We start from the raw sequence: 23,348 nt of genomic DNA on the forward strand, positions 1-23,348 counted from the left end.
TTCTAATAGAAATAATGGTCTGAGCCGCTAGTGTAGCACATCATGCCTGTAATAAAGCCACAGTTCTTTAGGACAATATTCATACTGTGCAGTAGCGGTAAGCAGTTTTAGGATAGAAATCATACCACAGGCTCGTGCATATGGAAAACAGTCAGGGTAGGGGATTTGTATTTATCATGGTGCTATAGGTATTCCAAAATACTACTGAGTCTATGTATAGCTACACAAAAATACAATTCAATTAAAGCATTTCATGACCTTTCCTAGTCTGAAATTTGGGTGGCTTAAAGGCAGCTCAAAGACATCTCATCTCCTTTTGGTCTGCACTGTGTGCTATAGCTGTTGGAAAGCTAACCAGAGGGGCACCTTTACACTCATCTGTACTCAGGGCACTAGAAAAAAAAAAAAAAAAAAAAAAAGAATTAGTATACTAAAGTAATGAATTGATCTGTATTTTTTTATGAGCTAGCAGGAACAATATTTCCTAAAATAGGGAAATAGATGTGGTACCATTAGGCACATCATATGTCATAGAAGATATGTTAATAACTTTGATTCAAGGTCAAATGTGATGTAGCAGAATTAAAGGAGGCAATATTTGCAGTAGAAGTCTTCTTACTTAAGTCTAAATTTGTGATAATATAGGAGTATTTTAAGATTTATTTAAGACTGAAAGCTTTTGACTGGTCTGTGTTTTTCAAAAAAGTCCAGGTCTGGTCTGTTGCAGGGCACTATACTTAAAACATTTATTCGTCTAGAATGAAACTTTGCTGTTACCAGAATTTTGAAAAAATATGAATGAAAATCAGTTCCAGACTTTATCTGTTAATTTTAAGAATGATATCTAGCTTTATGGTTAAGACACTAAATTTAGTGATGCCATTCAGTTACGACTTTTTAACATATTGGTACTGACTGAGATGTCCAGATGGGGCTAATAGGTATGAACATCATCCATACCTTTTTGATAAACCAGCAACAGCACTTGATTTGGGTTTGTGTTGTGTTTTTGTTTTTTTTTTTTGTTTATTTGTTTGTTTAATGACAGCTGTCTATGATTAAAATAGTCCTACTAGAGCCACATTTATAGTTTATAAAAACAAACAAGCAAAATACTCCCTCTCCCTGCCTCTCCCTCCCAAATCTCTGCATTGTTGAAGACTGAGGAATGAGGAAAATAAATCAGAAGTAAATATATTGATTTTGTGCAAAAGAAGGCAATTTTAGGTTAGTAATTTTTTTGTCTTCTTCCTAGTCATATTTAAAAGAAAACAATGTTCCTGTTGTCCATTTCTAAATACATGCTTTAGGACAATATGCTCACAAACCACTGACTCTGAGTCCTTGCAGAGAGGAAGAAATCTAAGAATTCCCCAAATCTTCGGTGTTTTCCAGGGCTGCATTCAGTGCAGTCAAAGCACGAGATCTGAGAAATCACAGTCCAAGAAGTTTAACGGTTCCCATTTCATACATATGTTTAAGTTAGCATTATTATTTCTAGTGACAGTCCTGTTACTTAAATACCAGATATTGCAAGAGTTTTATAATTTCTTAAGGTTTCTTTTGTTTGGGCATTTTTTTGTTTGTTTGCTTCTTTCTTTCTCTCTACTTTGACATTAATTTGCAAATTGTGAAGTAATGACAGATAATCACTCTTCCCCAAATATAATTTTGAAGTATAAAAATGCATAAATAATAAACTTGTGAAGACAGAGGCTTACACAGTGGTTTTAAAGTGAGAATTCAGGTTAGATACTGAAAATTCAAAAATACAAAATTAAAACTATGGAACAGACTATTTCAAGAGGTTTTTTTGTATTTCTGTGACACAGATTATATCTCAACTTTTATAGAAAATATCTGCTGAAAATAGATATTGGAAGTTATTACTTTAGATAACAAATAAATTTCCAAAATAAGGAAATTAATTTATGCAGGTGAAAACAATGTATTCTAAATAGTCAACATCCGGTAAAAAGGATTACCCTTCCACATTTTAATTAAACTTCATGGAGAATTCTAGTCTCACAGACACATAGGAGGGTCTCTCAATTGACTGGAAAATCCTTAAAAACAAATTTATCTTTGGAAAAAGATGAATAGAAAATAGAAAACCATATACTTCCACTGTTACTATATGTCGGTTACTAAACATTAGATCTGTTCTGCAGGTGAGCACACTTCCTCCTCCACCCAGTCCCCCTTAGCAAACAGTTCTGTGATTTGGGGTCTCAAAGAAGGGACTTCCTTTTTTCTGTTCAATCTGTCTTCATTCTCAAAGTCAAGAGATATTGTTCCTGGATCTGATGTTAATAAAATTAAGGTAAAGACAATCTGGTAAAGACAATCCAAATTACACCTTCATGTGAACCATTTTTTCTAAATTTGACTGCTTACATACAATTCTTGTCTGAATGTAAAATAGCAGCTAAAGAATTTTTATGTCAATGACAGGTCATCCTTTGCAGGAACACATCTATGGCATGTTTAGTCCACACCGGTGGCATGCAATTTTTAGTAGAATGATTTTTTCAAGAAATCTCTCTATATTTAACTTTTCCTATTATAGAACCCTGGATTCATTAAAATAAGTGGGAAAATTCTCATTAAAACCAAGACGTCTCTTTCCAAAATATGAACTGACATAAAATTATATGGTTTCCATATAGATAATACCTATTCATTTATGTAACTTGCAGATATAATTATGAAGATACAATTAATTTTATCAGAGTTTACATTTTTACCAATATCATCCTTATATAAACATCTTTTTGACAATGGCAACTTAAAGTAATTGAATGATACCATTCAATGCTCATGTTTCTAGAGTTGATTCCATATATTTTGACTGCTAATTAGATAAGAAATCTATTCTAGAAATTTACCCAAGCTCATTCCCTTTAGGACAGCCTTGTGAGAAGTGGAATGTAGCCAACAACCTGGTGAGAAACCCATTCCAAAATTACCAACAGACTAGCTTAATATGCCTGATTTGATGAACTTAGAAAATTCTTAACTGATGTTAATAAAAACACAGTTTGATCAAACTGAGCTTTTCAGCCAAAGAAAGAACAAGCTCACTCATTTGTTGGATTTCTGGACATTAATATTGGAAGCATAATCACTACAAATACAGTGAAATATATTTATATTGATTCCTCAGCCCCATAAAAACGTCCAATAGAGGCTTTGTTTGTAAGAGGTATGTAATAAATACACAATTAAATTACAGACGTATACCTTTGAATGGACAAATCATAAATCCATTCTCTTGATAACCAGTACATCAATTGCAATAGAAATTATATGAGTAATAAATGGAATTGCAAGCTGGCTTTAATTAAAAGGTAATAGTGCAAATATGTGATGTATATTTTTTCAAGATCATATTTCAGTGCTTTGGCCAACTAGAACTACCATCAGAAAAGCTGAAAATAAATACCTTTCATTGCACTTAGTTTAACTACAACAGTTTTCACAGCAAGCATTTAAATAACCAGCAGTATATCAAGATTCATATCAGGTCTTCTGGATTGCTACTTATAAATTACTAAAACGTATGAACCATAATATAATACCAATATTTTCTAGTTCACAAAATAAGAAAATAGGCATTATTATTACTATGTAAATTACAACATATGAAACACCTACGTAAAACATAGATCTATATCCAGGTAGAATTTAGGCTGTATTAAAAATGAAAAGCCTGATAACTGAAGAGAACAGACCAGGTGCTGGGCTACAGCACATCACTACATTTCCTTTGTCTTCATCCAACAGAAGAACTCTAACTAGTGAGATGGAAGATCCACCTTTGACCATGATCTTAGCTCACGTAGTGGCTAGGAGCACATGCATTTGATTAACCTTCTCCAGGCCTTTCCATTTCTTCTGTGTTCTTTTGGAGTAGGGAGAACTCGCACTACAGGCTGCAGAGACACTAAGCAATGACTAAGGGAACTTGCCTATCAATTACTTAAAGGTGAATGTTTTAAAATTCCCTCTATCCCTCCTTCCTTTTCCTTTGGAAAATCTAAAATATTTTCATCAGACTAGTAAATTCCTCTGAAACATTAACGTCACCCATCACAATTCCTATGAATTATGTAGAATAAATACTGTTCTCCATAACATTCATATTTTACCCTTTTAAAAACGTGCCCTTCAGTGGGAAAATTCTGTCTGTACTTAGACTTAGTGAAAATTAAGTTCTTCACTTTTCAAAAGTAAATTTTTTGGAATTCATTGTGAGCATTACTTCTTCAGCAATATATTTTAAGAGTTATTGGCAAAAGATAGCAGTGAAATTTGGACCATAGTAAAAGTCTCTAACAAATTAAAAGAATCTGATCTGGATTTTTTTAGTATGGTGGTGTGGTTTAACCCCAGCCAGCAACTAAGCACCACACAGCTGCTCGCCCACTCCCCACAGTGGGATGAGGGAGAGAATCGGAAGGGTAAAAGTGAGAAAACTCAGGGGTTGAGATAAAGACAGTTTAATAAGTAAAGCAAAAGCTGCACACACAAGCAAAGCAAACCAAGGAATTAATTCACTACTTCCCATCAGCAGGCAGATGTTCAGTCATCTCCAGGAAAGCAGGGCTCCATCACACTTAACAGTGACTTGGGAAGACAAAACGCCGTGACTCCAAACATGCCCACCTTCCTTCCTCTCCCCCAGCTTTATATGTTGAGCATGACGTCATATGGTATGGAATATCCCTTTGGTCAGCTGGGGTCAGCTGTCCCAGCTGTGCCCCCTCCCAGTTTCTTGTGCACCCCCAGCCTACTCGCTGGTGGGGTGGGGTGAGAAGCAGAAAAGGCCTTGGCTCTGTGCAAGCACTGCTCAGCAATAACAAAAACATCCCTGTATAGTAACTAAAACATCCCTGTATTATCAACACTTTTTTCAGCACAAATCCAAAACATAGCCCTATCCTAGCTACTATGAAGAAAATTAACTCTATCCCAGCCAAAACCAGCACATAAGACAATCCACAGCTGCATTAATATTACCAGAGAATATATATTTTTTAAAAAGGCGTGCACCTTTGATTTGGGCAATAGGCCATTCACTGTGAGAATGAGAAAGGTTATGTTCTCAGTAAAAAAAACTAGAATTTACTCTTCCTTTCTTGGAACCATCTAGTACTGACAGAAAAAGGGGGACAAATAACAGTGAGTCTGAGTTAGGGTTATGAGTTTGCTATGTATTTGGAAAGCACATTAAATCTACATTACTAAAAAAGGTTTACTAAGTTTTTTATTTTAAAGGTACAGCATCGTATTGCCTATTTATTCAGCCTAAATGCAGCAACTGAAAGTTGCAATCTGAGGTATGCTATTTTAAAATTTTGTCATAAGAATCTACAAATACTTAAACTCATATATCTTTGATTCTAAGTTCCAAACTTCTGATTTGTGCAACAGTGTATACACACAGACACACACACATATACATATACATACAGGCATATATACATTTTATTCATGTAACCAAACCTTGTTACACAATTTCATTTGGTTTAAAACATAGAAATATTACTAATAAGTAACTTTTTGAATTACAACTCATAGAAGCAAGCACTACCACTTACCTAGTACAGAAAAGCATATTAGCAACAAAGTTCAGACCAAAATACTTTTAGAAGCAATATTGTTTCAAAGAGATGTTAATACTTTCTCCTCCTTAAACTGCTAAGAGCTACCCTTACATTGTGGAAGATGAAAAAGTTGCAACTGCATAAACTGGGTTTTTTTTTGTTTGTTTTCTTTTGTTTGTGGGTTTGGGTTTTTGTGGTTTGGGGTTTTTTTTGAGGGGGGATATTTTGCTGGTTTGTTGGTTTTGTTTTGTTTGGGGGTTTGGGGTTTTTTTTGGGGGGTGGGGGTTTTTTGGTGTGGTATTTTTGGGGTTTTGGGTTTTTTTGGTTTTGTTTTTTGGTTTTTTTTGTGGGTTTGTTTTTTTTTTTTTAACACAGCATATATTTATTATTTATAATATTAAATAACCCTATCAGAAGATATTTAGGATTTGGGTTGGAAAGTGTATAAAATTTACAACAGTTGTCATAGAAGTTAGTGGTTACCACGCAACATGAAACAACTGTCTGGAAACACATTTTTAATGCCAGTTTTTCAAAAATAAACTATTTCACAGAAAGACATGTCTCAACCTTGGAATACAGGTACAAATTACTTAGCTGGGCATTTTTGTTTCCATAGCTCTAAGAATGTTTTGATTCGGAGTGAAACCTATCAAGGAGAACAGTGTTTCAGAATCCTTCGTGTTAGTAGAACACTATAATCTAGATCACTAGGGAAAAACTCACTGAAATTAAATTTCTCACCTTTTTGAGATGTCCTTAAGTAATTGTTAGTTCCCTTTGTTTCTAGATACTTGGGACTAAACATTTTTTTACAGTGGAATTCTTTACATTGCTTTAGAAATGTGGCAAATTTTTCCAAATTGTACTTTCTAAATACTTTGGCTTTTCTGAAGATTAATGGAAACCAAAATCTATAACAATCAGTGTCAGAACATTATGAATGAATGCACCAGGAAAAAGAAGTAGACCATAGATGAACTGATGCACTTATTTTTTCAAGGTCTAGATTCTAATACATGTGGGAACTGCCCTTTTGGCAAGATGGTGGAAATAAAAGTATTAGCATGTTGGTCTCAAAAGTCTGGATCAGAAGCTCTGCCTTGATAAAGTGTGAGTGTGTTCTGGGATCTGGAAATAATTCAAATAGTCTTTGATTGATGGCTGGAGAAACAGCGTAAGCATAGTGGGAATACTGACTATTTTATTTTATGGGTTTGCCTTCTGTACACAACACCACAAATGTTTTCTAATGTTCTACAAATGATTAGAGCAGGCAGTTGGACCAGTTCTGGAAAATTGTGCCAGTGTTAAAAAAAGCTTATGCAAATATTAACAAAAAAAAAAAAAAGTTGATCCAAAAAGCATTAACTTATAATGGTAAACGCAATTAAAAATGAAAAAATTGCCAATGGGAAGTTAATAGGTGGCTAGATATGTATCTACAGGGTTCCCGCCTCTAAAGAAATCCTCTAACACTAAATGCCATTAATTCTTTATATCATATTTCTCATCCACTTTGATATTTTAAATGTGAATGAAAAACATAATTAAACACTCTTTACATATATCACAGATTCCTCTTACATATAAAGCAAATATTCTTTCAGTGACTCTCTTTAAGTTCTACTGACTGCATTGCACATTAATTTGCATGCTTTTTTGCTTCTTCCTGTAGTCAATACTGTGCACTTCATGCCACCTACAAAAAATATGATTCCTTCCACCTAAGTTAATGTATTTAATATTTAGGGTCCCTTTATACTAAATTGACAGAAAAGTAATGGATTTGTCACACCTAACATTGATTCTTTGGGTAGAGTTCACCTTGACAAAACTTTTTTTCTGCTAGGATTCAACTCAAGGATTGAAATAATTATGTTGAGACGACTAGTAGGCATTGGAGCATGGAGAGCCCTTCAGCCTCTGCAGATATATAGTACAGAATTAAATTATCAGCTCTAAACTTCATTGACTGTACTGAACAGAACTCTATAATCTCCTTCACATACCTACATTAAAGACACACAGTAAGATGAATCCCACCTCCTGTTCTTTGCAGATGTTTGTATTTCTATTGACTATTTAGGAAACCTAGATGTCTAAAGTTAGGTGACAGTAAGCCCATTCTCAACATCTAGAAAACCCTTCCAATAAACTGTAAACTTCACAATGCAGCACTTCTGTAAAATTTGCCAAAGAAATGATTATAACATTTACTGAGGTTGCAAGATACCTGCACACAGATATTTTTCAAGATATTCTTCACATAGGAAGACTTGAAGACACTTCTTTCATCTCTTCAATGAATAACAAAACAAAATCTATTACATTCTGGAATTTTTCCCTCCTTCCTGTTACAATTATTTAACTTTGCATGGCTTAATTAAAAATAGTACAAACCAGAGAAAGATGGTGTGGAGGTGGAGAACTCAGCACAGAAAATTGGAAAGGAGATACTCAGAGTGTGAGTAGGAAGGCAGGGAGAGAATTAAAGAGTAAGGAAACTTAACAGAAACAGTGAAAATGAGAGACATCCTGTGAGTTTCCTACTGGAATTATGCATTATTTAATCAGTGACAAAATTATAAGAGCTTGCACATTTGATGTCTCACCATGGGAACACAATAGCCATTGTGCATGCTCACAACTGTCAAAGCAACATTGCAAATAAAAGGAAATTTACAGAATAACAGAACTGAGCAATAAGACCTTCTAAATAATTGAAATTCATGTGGTGAATTATTCAAATAACCATTTTTATATTATAAAGCAGCAGAGATAGACAATCTGGTAAACTGCATATATATATATCACTTGTACTCAGAAAATGATTTGTAGAAAACTACAGATTTTAGTTGTGATCAAAAGTTTCTGAATGTCATATAAGAAAGTATAAAAATGCAAATCAGAATATTTGGATAGAGTACCAGTATCTAGGGATCAAGAAAGTTGTCAAGACTGAAAACGCACAGCTGAAAACCCACAGGCTAAGCCTATGCTAGTAAATTAACTACAACTCAGACTTTTGTCTATCACTGAGGGCAACTCTGTGGAACAACCTGCATTCATATTATTAAACCATTAAACTGTCTTATGCTCCAGAACATCATGGATACATCCACAATGCCTTTTGGGGGTTATCCACAGTCACTGTTAGCTCCCAGACTGTCCCAAGAAATGCTTTTGGAGACCGTTAGTGGCACAAGGCGAAAACTTTTCAGGGACCATTCTAGCATTCTGACAGAATATGCAATACAGTGTCCAGGAGCATTTCCAGAAACTGTTTTATTTACTAATATAGATGTAACCAAAGGCTACACTATTGTTGTTGTTTACCATTCCATTTACTTTTTAACTCCTCACTCCAAGCTTAGGCAGCTAGGTAATTTATGTCACATAGTATTGCATAACTGTGCTTTCAATAAACCTCTCTAACTGGCCATTTCTGAGTCCAGTGCCCTTGAATATTAAATGTGTATGTTGCATTCGTTAATAACTTTCATTTTCGCATGCTACTTCTCTGTACATTAGGGTATACTAATTGGAGACTACTGCCTATCTGTTACACCAGCCCATAATTCCAGACTTTCTTGTGAGGTGTGAAGGCTAAGGTATGCTTCAAGAAGCCTACATCAGACATGCCTGCTAGTCCACTACATGATTTCCATTTTATGTTGCCTAGCAACCTGTCTCTGGTATCAATCCTAGCGTACAGACTGGCAAAAAGCTTTACAAAGGGAAATCAGATAATCAAGAAAAGGGTGAGAAATCTGAAAGAAAAATCTGCATATAAAGGGATCCATTTGTTAAACTTATTTTCCTGAATTTGTACATGCATGTTCATTTGGGTACTGGTTATTAGTAAAAGAGTAAAGATGTCATTGTGGTCTGTGCACCTGTGCACCTTAAGATGATGTCAGAAATGAATGGATTTAAAAAAAAATTTTAAAAGGAGAAGAGAAAAGGACTTGTGTCATGACACCTGTAGACTGAAGGATCTAAATGCAAAAAGCTGTACATTCTCCCTTTAAACTTCCTGAAGGGCTATCTAGTTATTACTGCATGTTCATGTTTTTTCAGAAAGAAAATTTCTGAGAGTTAATAATAGGCCCATTTGTAATGCTGTCCAGCTTTTTCACATTGGTACAAGTTCTATAAATTGTGCAGTTCTGGACATGTCAGCCACTGGAACTGCTCTGCAGCATAGACTCAGGTACGTACCTGTTGTGTTAAGAGGTTAAAGTAATTTGGCAAATGCCCAATTCGTCATTGTAAGTCTGGTCGTGTTCAGTGCACTGAACTATCACAATTACGGATGCACAAATAATGCAAGGCACCTTCCGTCTAGTCATGTTCCGTGAACTACCATGGCCACACTTAAAGCATCTGGTCACGTTCAATGAGAACTAACATGGCTAGATTAATGGATAGCATAGTTTATTAAAGCAACAGATACACAGGTTCTTTTGGATTACTGGTGAAAAATTCACTGTCTGCAAAGCACGTGCAAATACCAAAAGTATGAGTAACACAGCTTGGCTACAAATGCATTAAAAGATATAAAGTTTCCTGAACCAAGTGTTCGAATCTTACCCAAAGGCGGGGGGAATAGAGGCTCAGCCCGTCAACTGATCCCAGAAGTCAGAGTGGTACGCGATGGTGTCTTCCCTAACATTCTCTCTCTCTTAAGCTATTTTATACTATTTTTTACCTTTGAGGTGGAGCTTGAGTGACTCCAGTCATACATACCTTTGTTATGATTGGTATAAAGTTTTCTCACTTTGTTTTTAAAGGTACAGACTAGGAAAATTCAAAGCGCAAGCTCAGTGACGGGTGGTCACACCTTAGAGGCGGGTAGGTTTTAGGATGGAGGTGTGTTTTGGTATTATAATGATATTATAATGAGCAAAGTTTACCAAAAGGACAGCATTTTGTCAAAATCATGACAGACTGTTGGCCCAGGGTAACAAATATGCAGCTTATCAGTTCCATGGTACCTTCAAGTTCCCATAGCTTGGCCATGGTGTCTCCACACCGCTCCACCCTCCGGACAGTTCCTCTTAGATCCAGTACACCAAGTTCCACTGTGTTGCTAACATCTGAGGTTGCAGGCCAAGGGAACATTCTGTGGAATGGATTCCTTGCATGCCAGCTGCACTCCACCCTGGAACCTTCTTCAGTGCTGTACCTTTCCTAAAAACGTGAATATAAGTTTAATTTCTAAGTCACCTCCACCAATTATTCCACAGTACCATACTCTTGAAATTGAAGACATTTTAAATTTGTTCTAATTTGAATAGTTATATCAAAGACTGAGTTTTGTGGAACACCCTGCATATTTATCTACAAGCGTATGTATCTGCTTGCAAGGATATAGATTCTGAATTTTGTCCTGGAATATTATTGAAATGATCTCGTTATAGTGATGTCTACCTACATGTGGAGTCTAGCAGCAGCACCAACAGAAGTACCATACCCAAGACAAAATATGATTATCAGCTGCTTACAAACAAAGACCAAATGTCATACCTCTGTGACTGCCTTTTGATAAAAGCTATATGTAGTTCCCTTATGCATTCAACTAGAACCTTAATGATTTTAAGTACAGTTTGCACAGGCATGGGAAAGGATTATCTGAATGAATGGTTCTAAGGCACAGAGAGCTTCCATTCAGCTTCAAACACTTCCCTCTGAGTATGTAAATCCTGTGGATCTCCATCTCAGATGTCCGTTCATTGTACTCACTAAACAGTGTGAGGAAGTTTAATTTTAATTTTTCAACCCCTTTTTATATTGTACAAGATTGAATTTAGCAACTAAAAACAGTGATCAGTACAAGAGACTATAATCTTCAACTACCACACTCCAAAAATTTAGACTAATTATATGGAAAGGATTGTGAGATGGAGGACAAAAGGTATAGAAGTATTAAGCCTTTCATAAACTCATTTTTCTCTTTATTCCTTAGGTATACCACATGTCAGAGGGATATAGATTCAATTATTAATAGCTACTGAAAGAAAAGACATAAATTAGGATTTACTTCAGTGTCGCTTTTATTTGTAAGCCTTGTGTCTGTGTCTCTGAGTTTTACTTCGCTATCTTGATAAATAAACCTGTACCTTGTGTTAATATAAATTCTTTTGCCACAAGACAAAGAGAACTCATGTAAACTTAGGCTTATGATGAAGAGTTCATCCTGCTGACCACCTGAAGCAAACACTTCGTGCTTAGGGTAGAATGATTCAGTACTGGCTTCTGTGGCTTATGGGCAGACGTCCACGTTGATGTGCCCCTGGGAGCTTGTTCTGTATTTCTGGTTAGCCATGGAACTTGAGTAGTTTACCTGGCAGAAGGATGCTGGCACTACTACAAGAGAGGTCAGGCATTGCTGCCAGATCTGTGAAAGGATTGTGTCACTGTAGAAATCTGTCAGTATTGACTTCTTGCAATAAGTGTGCAATAAATGCCTTTGCATGAAGGCATTTATTGCAAGCGGTACTCCTGGCTCCTGTATCTTGATCCTGTAAAAAGTATGAAGACAATAAGGAAAGTGGGGAACTGTGTCTATATATCTTCCCAGGCACACTCAGAGCATCCTCTATATGTCCTTCTTTGACACCCCCACCTGCTCCTAGTGAGCCCCCTGTTGTGGTTAACCCAGTAGGCAGCTAAACACCACACAGCCATTCGCTCCCCCTCCCTCATGGGATGGGGGAGAGAATCAGAGAAAAAAAGTAAAATCCATGGGTTGAGATAAAGACAGTTTAATAGAACAGAAAAGGAAGAGAAAATAATTAATAATAATAATACTAATAAATAAAAAAAAGAATATATAAAATAAGTGATGCTCAATGTGCTCAATGCAATTGCTCACCACCTGTTGACTGATGCCCAGCCAGTTCCCAAGCACGAATTGCCGCCCCACAGCCAGCTCCCCCTGGTTTATATACTGAGCATGATGTCATACAATATGGAATATCCCTTTGGACACTTTGAGTCAGCTGTCCTGGCTGTGCTCCCTCCCAGCTTCTTGCTGGCACAGCATGAAAAGCTGAAAAGTCTTTGACTTAGTGTAAGCACTACTTAGCAACAGTTAAAACATCAGTGTGTTAGCAACAGTATTCTCACACTAAATCTGAATCACAGCATTATACCAGCTTCTACGAAGAAAATTAACTCTATTCCACGCAAAACCAGGACAGGCCCCCTCCTCCAGTCTGTGTTGTCCTGTATTTATAGGGGTTTTCCCACCTTACAGGGCAAAGTGGGAAAACACCATCCTCTATGCCACTCAGTGAGAGAGCAATCTTCAGCTGCTAGTGTCCATATGCCGTTATAGCAAGAAACTAAGCATGTAAGTCATCAACTACACTGCATTGCAGGCAGCAACTGCAATATTTATTGGCTGAACTTATATGACATCTGCATGATCTACCTGCTTTCATTTTGGCTGAGACATATGGAAACCATGGTGTCCAAGTGTGCCAGCTTTTGCAAGCTTGGTGCTTCTGTGAGACTAGAAGCTGTGACTCTTCTTTCAGAACTGTCTTACAGAGGCTACATTTTTTTGTCCATGAAAACTACCACTTCAATTTTCCAGATAGTTCATCTGGGGAAAGTGGTCTTGCTATCAAAGAAAGGAAAATAAACCTCCAAGGTTTAGGTTTTTTTGCAAAACAGAGTAACGATTTGAAGAAGGAGCAAGACTGAACAGAAATATGTAGGAAAAGAGTGGGAGGAGGGGGTTTTAGTGAGATGCCCTGCAGCAGTTTTCCTTCATATTGTTGTACTGTCATCTTGATAAAGCTGAGTCACCTGAATCACTCCAGCTGAAAGCTGTCTATCCATAATATCTTCCATTGTGTAAATAGGAGAATAGGATGTCTGCCTAAAGGCAGACATCTCATGATTAAATGCAGTTTGGAAGAAAAACTAGCTTAAATTTAGATCTCTATTATTAGGCATCTGAATCACATCCCGGCACAAAGAATTGTGGAAGTGAGTGGTCATTGTGAGCCAAAGGATCACCCTGCAGTCCCTCTCTCAAATTTCCTACAAAGAATATGAAGATGCTTTATAGGATCACAAAAATATGCTATGGTTGAACTGCTATTGAGCTTTCAAGGAAATGAATCACGGAAAAAAAGTAATGGAAAAAATAATCATTATGACTTTAACAATTAGCAGCTGATGGAGGAACTACAAAGCCTCTGAGTCCTACCAAGAAAATGCATGTAAGAAATGTTAGAAGGCAATGTGAATTAATATATTATAGATGCTGTACAGCCATTGCATCTCTTATTGTCACATTTTCATTTGCTGCATTTGGCTAGAGTCTGGAACACTGACATTTAAAACTAATCTCTTGGGAGAGGTGCTTCCAAGACTAAAATTAAAATTGTGTGCATACCTTTCAGGAGTGTAGTTGGGAGGCAAGATATTTTCTAGCATCTAAATATGTGATTAAACAAAGGCTCCTTAATTATCCCCTATTCATTTACTCATACCTATAATAAATGCCCATCTTTAATTATTTATATGATTGAATTCATGTTGCTGAATATTGTACTTCAGATGATTTCTTTTTAAAGCAAAACCATTATTGTGCATATTGCCATTGCAAATGTAGTGATGTGGTGATAACTCAATGGATTGCAGGGCTGAGGGTTTTTTTAAGACAGACCACTACAAATTACATTAGTATATTATGCGAAGTTTTATATTAATGAGAATGACCAAAAATGCCTTGCAGTAGGGAACCATGGGATTTATTTGAGGGGGACTGCTGTCATAAAAAAAGTCATTTCAACTTTTGGTCAGTGCAAGCCTTGTCCTTGCAGACCTGGAAACTTTTAGGTGGGTACGTGTTTCTCCTGTCTTATTTTTCAGTATATCCAGTCTTGTTTTCAGCTTCAGTGAGGAGATATATTCACTATAACATATTAACAGAGCATTTGATTCCAGTTAAGCTGTTGCCATTTTGCTGTTCTCATGTCTACAGCATCAGCAGAAGACTTCATTTGTTAGTTCTCTCTTGTGTGGCAAAAGGTATGGAATACAATTTGCAAGTTAGATTCAAATTTATCCTTTAGCTATAACTGCTGTATAGGGGGGTATGAGTTTTGTGCCTTTGTGTACACCCACTGCACTTAAGTCAATTCTCAGGGTGATCCAGAAATTATTTGAATTATCCAGAAGTTATCTGCATAGTTGAGATAATGGACTGGCTTGATACAAGTTCATTGGCTGAATTCCTAGTCATCTTCCCAGCAAAGCATTTGACTAATTTGCAGAGGAGATCTCCAGGTCAGAACTTCAAATGCCCCTAAGATTTTCTCAGGCGAGCTGCTGTGCCCAGACCAGTCTGTATGTTCAACATGTTAATGATTGACACCCGGGATGGTAAACCTGGCCCTATCAGAAACTCCCCAGATAGTTTCTGTGGAGAACTGACCAGCCTTTGCATAGATAAGACTCTTGTAAATAGTCAGGATAAAGTGCTCATGCAGATGCAGAAACGGTTACATATGACAATCTTTTGCACATACTGAAGATAATCAGGAGTTGTATGCAGTTTAACGTAATCAATAGTAGCAGAACATACACGTGCTGGAGTGGTCATGTATGTCATGTATGCCCCTCCTCAGCCCCTGTTCCTGCAGATACGGGAAGCTGTCCAACCCCCAGCATCTCATCTCTTTACACTGAAGCAAGCGCCAATATAAAACATGCCATTTTTTGTCTCACCAATTCTGCTGTTAAAAGAAAGTTCAAATTTACATGTTAAATTATTCATTGTCACTTTATGCCCATTTGTTCTTGCACCAACATTTATCCTTTAGCTTTAATCACTGTTATTTTTATGCTCTACTTTACTACTGTCTTTTTAAGCTTAATTTTATCCGGTTTAACAGTGCTAGCTCTTGTAGCTGCTATTCCTAACATAAGTTTTATAGTCTCCTAATCACCCAAGTCACCTTTCTCCGAGTGTCTTACGAATTTATATATCTTCTACTTACATGGAATAACAGAGTTATCAGTAGTATTCTAGACTATGACTCATAAACTGGGAGGTGCTGTTGACTCTCTCAAGGGACAAGAGGCCTTGCAGAGGGATCTAGATAGATTGGAGCATTGGGCAACGATTAATGGGCTGAAATTTAACAAGTCCAAATGCCAGATTCTGCACCTAGGATGGAGTAACGCTGGACACAAGTATAAACTGGGAGAGGAGTGGCTGGAGAGCCATCCTGCAGAAAGGGACCTGGGGTGCTGGTTGACAGCAGGCTCAATTATAAGTCAGCAGTGTGCCCTGGCAGCCAAGAGGGCAAACCACATCCTGGGGTGCATCAAGCACAATATAACCAGGCGGTCAAAAGAGGTGATTATCCTGCTCTATTCAGCGTTGGTGCGGCCTCACCTTGAATACTGTGAGCAGTTCTGGGCCCCACAACTGAAGAAGGATGTTAAGGTCCTTGAATGTGTTCAGAGCAGGGCAACAAAGCTGGTGAAAGGGCTGGAAGCAACGTCCTGTGAGGAGCGGCTAAGGACTTTGGGCTTGTGTAGTTTGGAGAAAAGGAGGCTGAGGGGGGACATCATTGCTCTCTAGAGCTTCCTGACAATGGGAAGTGGAGAGGGAGGTGCTGATCTCTTCTGCCTGGTATCCACTGAGAGGATGCATGGGAATGGTTCAAAGCTGCGCCAGGGAGGTTTAGACTGGACTTTAGGGACCATTTCTTTACAAGAAGGTAGCCAAACACTGGAACAGGCTTCTTGGAGAAGTGGTCAATACCCCAAGCCTGTCAGTGCTTAAGAAGCATTTGGACAATGCCCTTAATAACTTGCTTTAACTTTTTGGTCAGCCCTGAATTGGTCAGGTAGTTGGACTAGATGATCGTTTTAGGTCCCTTCCAGCTAAAATATTCTCTTCTCTATCTTTGTATAATAATTTTAATACCTTCCTACCACGACTAGGAATACTTTGCACAGCACTTTTTAGATTTTCCCTCACTTTTTCCACTTCTGTATTAATTTGGCAGTGTACAGTCACGGTCATTGAAGTAATATTCTACTGATAAACTTTTAGTTAATCTAACAGAAACTTACTCTATAAGTCCCTATGCATACGACCCCACTAAATTTTGTCCCATTTGTATTACTTTATCTCATTATTCCCTTATGATATTCAGGACTGGCTCTGTCTCCCTACTCCGTGTCATGAGAAAATTTACTTAGAATATTTCTATTTTTATATTAGAATCAGTCATAAAAATACTAAATAAGCTTGTTCTCAAGACTGAATCTTAAGAAAATCCAACAGGAGCTTCCTTTAGATGTCTTTTACTCCTTGAATTTTATTTTCTCTTTTTTTATCAAGTTCTTATGTACCTTACAACTTGTAATTAGCCCCAGTTCAATCTATTTTTTTAGTTCTAAAAGAAGTTTAAGTAGAATAGATCCACTAAAAAGTATGTTTATATTCTGAGGTTAGCTTTGCATGATCAACTTTGTTAACTGATAGCAAAACTGCTGCAGATGTGCAGCACATGCTGGTTTTCTATATCAAATATGTGACATGTGAGTGCCTATGTCCAAAAATAATCCACACAGAGGACTGAATTGTCCATCATTCCTAGAATTCAGAACTACAGAGTATGCTAAGCCACTCAGAGGCCACAAAGAAGATGCAGCAAAAGAAGGAGTTTTTATGAAAATGTAAATCCTAGATACGTTAGTTTGCTAAAGCAAATAGCTTGGGCAATATATTGAATAAACAGACACACAGGTAGAGGATCTGAAATTTAATATTATTTTACATCAGAAGAACTGTACAAATAAAAAGTAGGAGGAGTTCAGAAAAGACAGAAACATTTACTGGTATCTTTCTATGTTAATAATGTGATAAACAATAGAGAAATAATAATCTTTAGTAATATAAAATGAAAAGTCTAATGTTATTAGAAAGGGTATCTTTCCTTAATTTATCCTTAATCTACTTTTAATATTCTCTCTCTCCCCCCCAGTGTTATGTCTGTTATACAGCATTTCTAAAGAAGCATATGGCTTGCTTTCATTCATTTCAGTGCTCTGTCTGAGGATACAGAATGATGATCCTTAGCCCCTTCCTTCACTACTTTTAAAATTATTAGTTACAGAGCATGAGCTGAAAATTCACATCTGAAATAATCTCTGTTCTTACAAACGCAGACTTGGGAGACTCTGCAGGATAGATTCTGTGTAATCCTTCCTAATGGATTTGATAGATACGAGATCGAACAGAGTCCCTTAAAGGAATAACCCTGCTAGGATAAGCAGACTACAATGTGTTTAATGCACACAGTATCTTGATTGTTGCCTTGACATCCACCCTGCTTCTCTTCCTTAATGGGCAAAACAGCAGTCCATGATAGAGTGTGGGATATGGAATAGCCAAGAGCTGGCAAATAAATTCTGTTTTGCAAGCAGACTGTTTTAGCACATGACTGAAAACCAAGAAGTAGCCTTATGCACTGTTATTCAGTCCAAGGGCCTCTGTTAAAAAAGTTATTTAGGAAAGGTCAAGATATTAAAGTTTGAAAAATGTCTGAGTGGGCACCTATTAGCTACTCCCCATAATTTTTCTTTCTAATTTTCAAAAGCATTTTATGAGTGATAGTAAAGCCAAGTCCCTAACATTTGCTAAAATTCATGTAAAATATTATGAATGCTCTATAACAGGACTTTTCACAGAAATTAGGAAGTTTTTAAATTTTGTTTTTGTAAATCTTTATAGACCTTTTACCAAATATTCATATGAGCTCAAAATTAATATGAATTCTCTGTAACAAAATATTTTTGGTGAAATCCAAATTAGTAAATGCTTTCTACTATTTTTGAACAAAACTGGCAGAGATCTACATTGTTTCAAATTTTACAGCATAGAACCAAAGGAGTGGTTCTTCCACAATATATGATGAACTGATTTTGTTATTACTCAGAAAGAATGTAGTTATCATGTTTTAATATATAACTAAAAAAAAAAAAAACTATTTAAGAATAATTTATTTTCTAAGAAAAAATATTAGGTAAGGTACACTGGTTTTAGCTTCTATTCTGTTACGACTGAAGTCAAATGAAGGTTCTGTAAAAGATTATGTAACACAAAAGGGCCCATAAAATCAAGTACTTATGATATATAGGAACACCAGTAAATTAAAGAAAATGTGTAATTTTTCCTTTTTCTTGGGTTACACTGGCATGCCTTTAGCTACAGACTAATGTCAAAAGAAATATAAATCAATTCCTCTGTAATACCTCATATTAAAATACTGCAGTTGGATGGGATATGTTAATAATTATTTTGCATTTTGTTATTCTAAGAGTAATTGTGAATGCATTTTCAAGATGTATTTGCTCAGTATGCATCTTGAAGTGAAAGAAACTTATAAATTGTTGTTATGGTTTATCAGACTCTGTTCTACCAGACTACTTTCAAGACAGAATGTTCTTTGATTTCTAAAGCTAAAGGGAGAGAATTGCATACTGAAAATAGGTGTGCTCCAGAAAATACTTTTAAAAATAATGATAGAATTATAAAACCTGTATTCCCATCTGGGGTTTTTTTTGGGGGGGGGGGGGTTTTGGGGGTTTTTTTTTTTTTGGTTAATTTTGGGGTTTAATACTGTTCTCTATCATAATGCCTGTGAAACACAAGGGTATTGATAACTGTATACCATCTGGCAATGAAGAGCAATAACACCAATAGAGCTATGGAATCAAATCTCTGGAACGTTGCAGTTTAAGATGACGCTGGCAAACTTAACATACAGAACACTTTAATCACAGATACATGTGCAACTTTACAGATTACATGACCTTACTGTCTCATCGGGTAGACCGTACAGCTCAGGAGGAAGGTCAGATGGGCCAGCGCAGCAGTCACAGTGGTGTGGTGCACAAGCAGGGGGCTGGGCTGTGGTGTCCCCTGGGTGTCACTTCACTGCCGCCTTCTGTAGTCCCATTGGTCCTGCCTCAGGTCCTCTCCCATTGCCCTTGGACTCCTTCTTCTGTCACCAATGTCTGTCCTTCTATGTGTCTCCAACAGCACCTTGCACAGCTTCTACGCATGTCTCCTCAGGTGCCTCTCCCCACATGTCCCCCCAAAAAGTCTATCCCCATGTGTCTTCCCAGGTGCTTCTCCTCAACATGTTTCCCCAAGTACCTCTCCTCAGGGGTCTCCCAAAGTGCCTCTCCTCAGTGTGCCTTCTATGGCCCCCAGCTGCCCCTGTTTCCTAAATACCTGTGAACCCAAGCACCTGGGGCTCCCCTGCCGGGATGCAGTTTGGGGTGCAATGGGATGTTTACAGCAGTGTCAGAGCCACCTGGACCCACAGGGCCTCCTCTGCCCAGGGCACCCTGCAGCTCCCAGTCTCCCCAAACCTGCCACTTAGGTCCAATACATTTAGCATCAGATCTTCCTTTCTTTTTCCTTCCCTCCTCACTTTTTCAGAGCTCACTCTCATACTTTGCTGATTCAAGACTTTCTTAATGGACAATCTTTTTCATTGTTTCTGCTATATGTGAAATATATACGTTTTCCTCCCAGTAGGCAGGTTTACTGTTTTGATTGACTAGTAAACTAGTTACTTCCTGATCTGAAAGGGAAGGACTGGTTTTTTGGTTTTGTTGTGGATTAACCCCAGGTGGCAAGCAAGCACCACAGCAGCCTCCTCACCCTCCCCCTACGGTGGGATGGAAGAGAGAATCAGAAGGACAAAGGTAAGAAAGTTCATGGGTTGAGATAAGAACAGTTTAATAATTGAAATAATAATAATATTAGTGATAAAAATTGTAATGGAAAAGGAGAACAATGAGAGAGAGAGAGAGAGAAACAAAAGTCAGGAAAAACAAGTGATGCAACTGCTCACCACTCACCGACTAACACCCAGCCAGTCCCAAGCAGCAATTGCTCTCCCCCAGCCAACCCCCTCCCCCCCCTCCCCAGTTTATACACTGAGCATGATGTCATATGGTATGGAACATCCCTTTGGGCAGTTTGGATCAACTATCTTGGCTGTGCACCCTACCAGCTTCTTGTGCACCTGGCAGAGCATGGGAAGCTGAAGAGTCCTTGACTAGCATAAGCAGTACTAAACAACAACTAAAAACATCAGCGTGTTATCAGCATTCTTCTCCTACTAAATCCAAAACATAGAACTATACCAGCTACTAGGAAGAAATTAACTCTATCCCAGCTGAAACGAGGACAGGTTGTTTTTTTTTTTTCTTTCCAAATACATAACTTGCCTTAAAAGCACCAAATTTTCATTTTCAGAGGCAGTCCTTTAGACTACCAGACTGCCTTTAGCAGCCAGAGCTAAAGCCAGGACAGGAGGGTTTGTATTGGTAATTCTAGTATCATTAACTATTTTTCAGATACTTGAGTGGGACATCTTGGATTTTTTTCAAGGTTAATATTGACCTGGACATATGCAATGCTGAATGACATTTTTTTTAATTTCTGAAGCATATCAGACAGTTCTTTCATATACATAGTTTATGTAAGATGTATTAAAAAAAAAAAAAAAGAAAAAGGGGAAAAGTCTTGTTAGGATTTGATTGGAGCATGATAGAATTACTAGATAGATTTTTGGTATAACATGTCTACCTTAATGTAAATAATCACCATATTTATGCATTTCTTGGTTATAATATTATGAACAGCAAACTGAAAGAAAATGAAAAAAAAAAAGCAGGATAGTATGTGCATTTCTCAAAAATGTCCTTTCTTGCTCCTGATGGTTGTTTTTGTTCTGTTTCTATCATGGCATCTGTTTTTCTTTTCTTTTTGGTGTTCACCTTATAGAAGTTGTAAATGGCTGAGAGGTTCTTTTTACACCTATTTAAGTTCCAGTTGGGACTTTCTCTATGAATTAGCTCAAGGCCATGCTAGGGAATAAACCCATGAAATATAAAGAGTTTTCTTAGCATTGGAGGCTTGCTTCTACAGAGATTATGTATAAAACCAATTCATGGTCAACAAACATTCTATACCTGTCCCAAAGTTTAAGAAACTGTTATTGTTAGATGCAGTGTCACGAGCATTATATAAAGATGTCTAAGTCCATCTATTAAAGAAAATTTTAATTACTCTATATGAAGTAGTTTTGCAATGGTTGTCTGTTTCCTGTCTTTCTGACTCACCCAAGTTTCCTAGAGAGGCTTAAGACACATGAGCACATGGACTTTCCTTCATCTTTGTGTAAAACTCTCATTTATATCATGAGGATTTAAGCTGTGGATTGAAGATGTTAACTTTACATATCCAGAAGCTCATCACCCCTGAAGAAAAGAAATTTGACAATCTTCCCTACAGAATGACTGTGACATTCTACTTCTGAGATTTTACTCTAAGTGAAAAAGTCAGGAAGACATCTCATTTTTAATTAGTTCTCCCCATTTGGGAGTTCATCTGATTTTACTGGCAGAATTAGCAAGTGAAATCACTTAAGAGCTGCCATGTAAATGTCCCCTACCCCTAGGGTCCCAGTATATTAAATGAGTACAGTGTTAACCTGGAAACATTATTATTGATTTTAAATGAGAGCAGCTCTGAAATTTGGAGGAAATCATTAAATTGAAATAATTATTTTGATTCCTTTCTTGATCACTGATAATGGAAATTAGACAGGTAATCTCTTTTATGCATAAAAAGGACAATTTCTGTCCCCTTCCTCCATTTTACTAATTATAATAAATAATTTCAATTAATTCCAAACATATTTTATAGCGTTTTCTGATAAACAAGATGAACAACTTGCAGGATGTGTCAGAGAACAAACAAAGCTGCGTCTTTTCCTCCTTGATTTTTATTTTATAACTTCTTTTGCTAACTTACACATAGTATGATATTTTACTGAAACAATTTAGGAAAATATTCTGAGATTGTGTGGTTAATTTTTCAAGTATCATTTAAGTACTAAAATTCAACTGTATTCCTGTGGCCAATTTCTGACATTTAATTTGATTACAAATAAAGACCGTTTCTGTTGTATCAGTATGGAAGCTCATTTACTGCAAAATTTACAACACCTATCTAAATTGTGAATGATTACACCCTGGAGCCATACAGCCAGCTATCACATGCTTAAATCTCATCCCTCCAAAATTTTTGAATAAGGGCCCCAGTCTTGACTAGTCCTATGGAACTGTCATTCTTATCACACGTCCTTTTACTGCTTGAGAACAAATAATGCCTAGAAATAAGCAGAGATTTGAGTAGCTATGCTTCTCAGTCCCTATTACGTGAATTGTGCTGCTAATACAAAAGTCTCACTTAAAAAGAATCAATCATTTCCAGTTAAATATTAAGACTGAAAACTAGTTAGTGTAAAAAATCAGCAGTAATAACATGCAATTTTTATGTATACATATTTATACATACACATTGCATATGGATTCATACATAATAAGTTTTAGCAAGAATACCTGATAGAATAATTAAAAATACAATCAGGCATAATAGAAAAGTATAGCTTTCCCAATTCCCTTACATCTTTTACTGCAAAGAAAAAATGCCATATGACAAAATAATTACACATTCTTAGATTTTTAAACATAAATTGCTGGAAAAACACTAGCAAAAAAGAGGTCTTGATTTCACAAATCCATTCAAAATCAGTGGGGGCCGCACCTTTTAAAACCAGAGAAGTGGTATACAAATCTATCTCAATAATGGAGAAGACTAGTTTTAAT

This window comes from Pelecanus crispus, chromosome 1 (assembly GCF_030463565.1).
Source record: "Pelecanus crispus isolate bPelCri1 chromosome 1, bPelCri1.pri, whole genome shotgun sequence".
Lineage (NCBI taxonomy): Eukaryota > Metazoa > Chordata > Aves > Pelecaniformes > Pelecanidae > Pelecanus > Pelecanus crispus.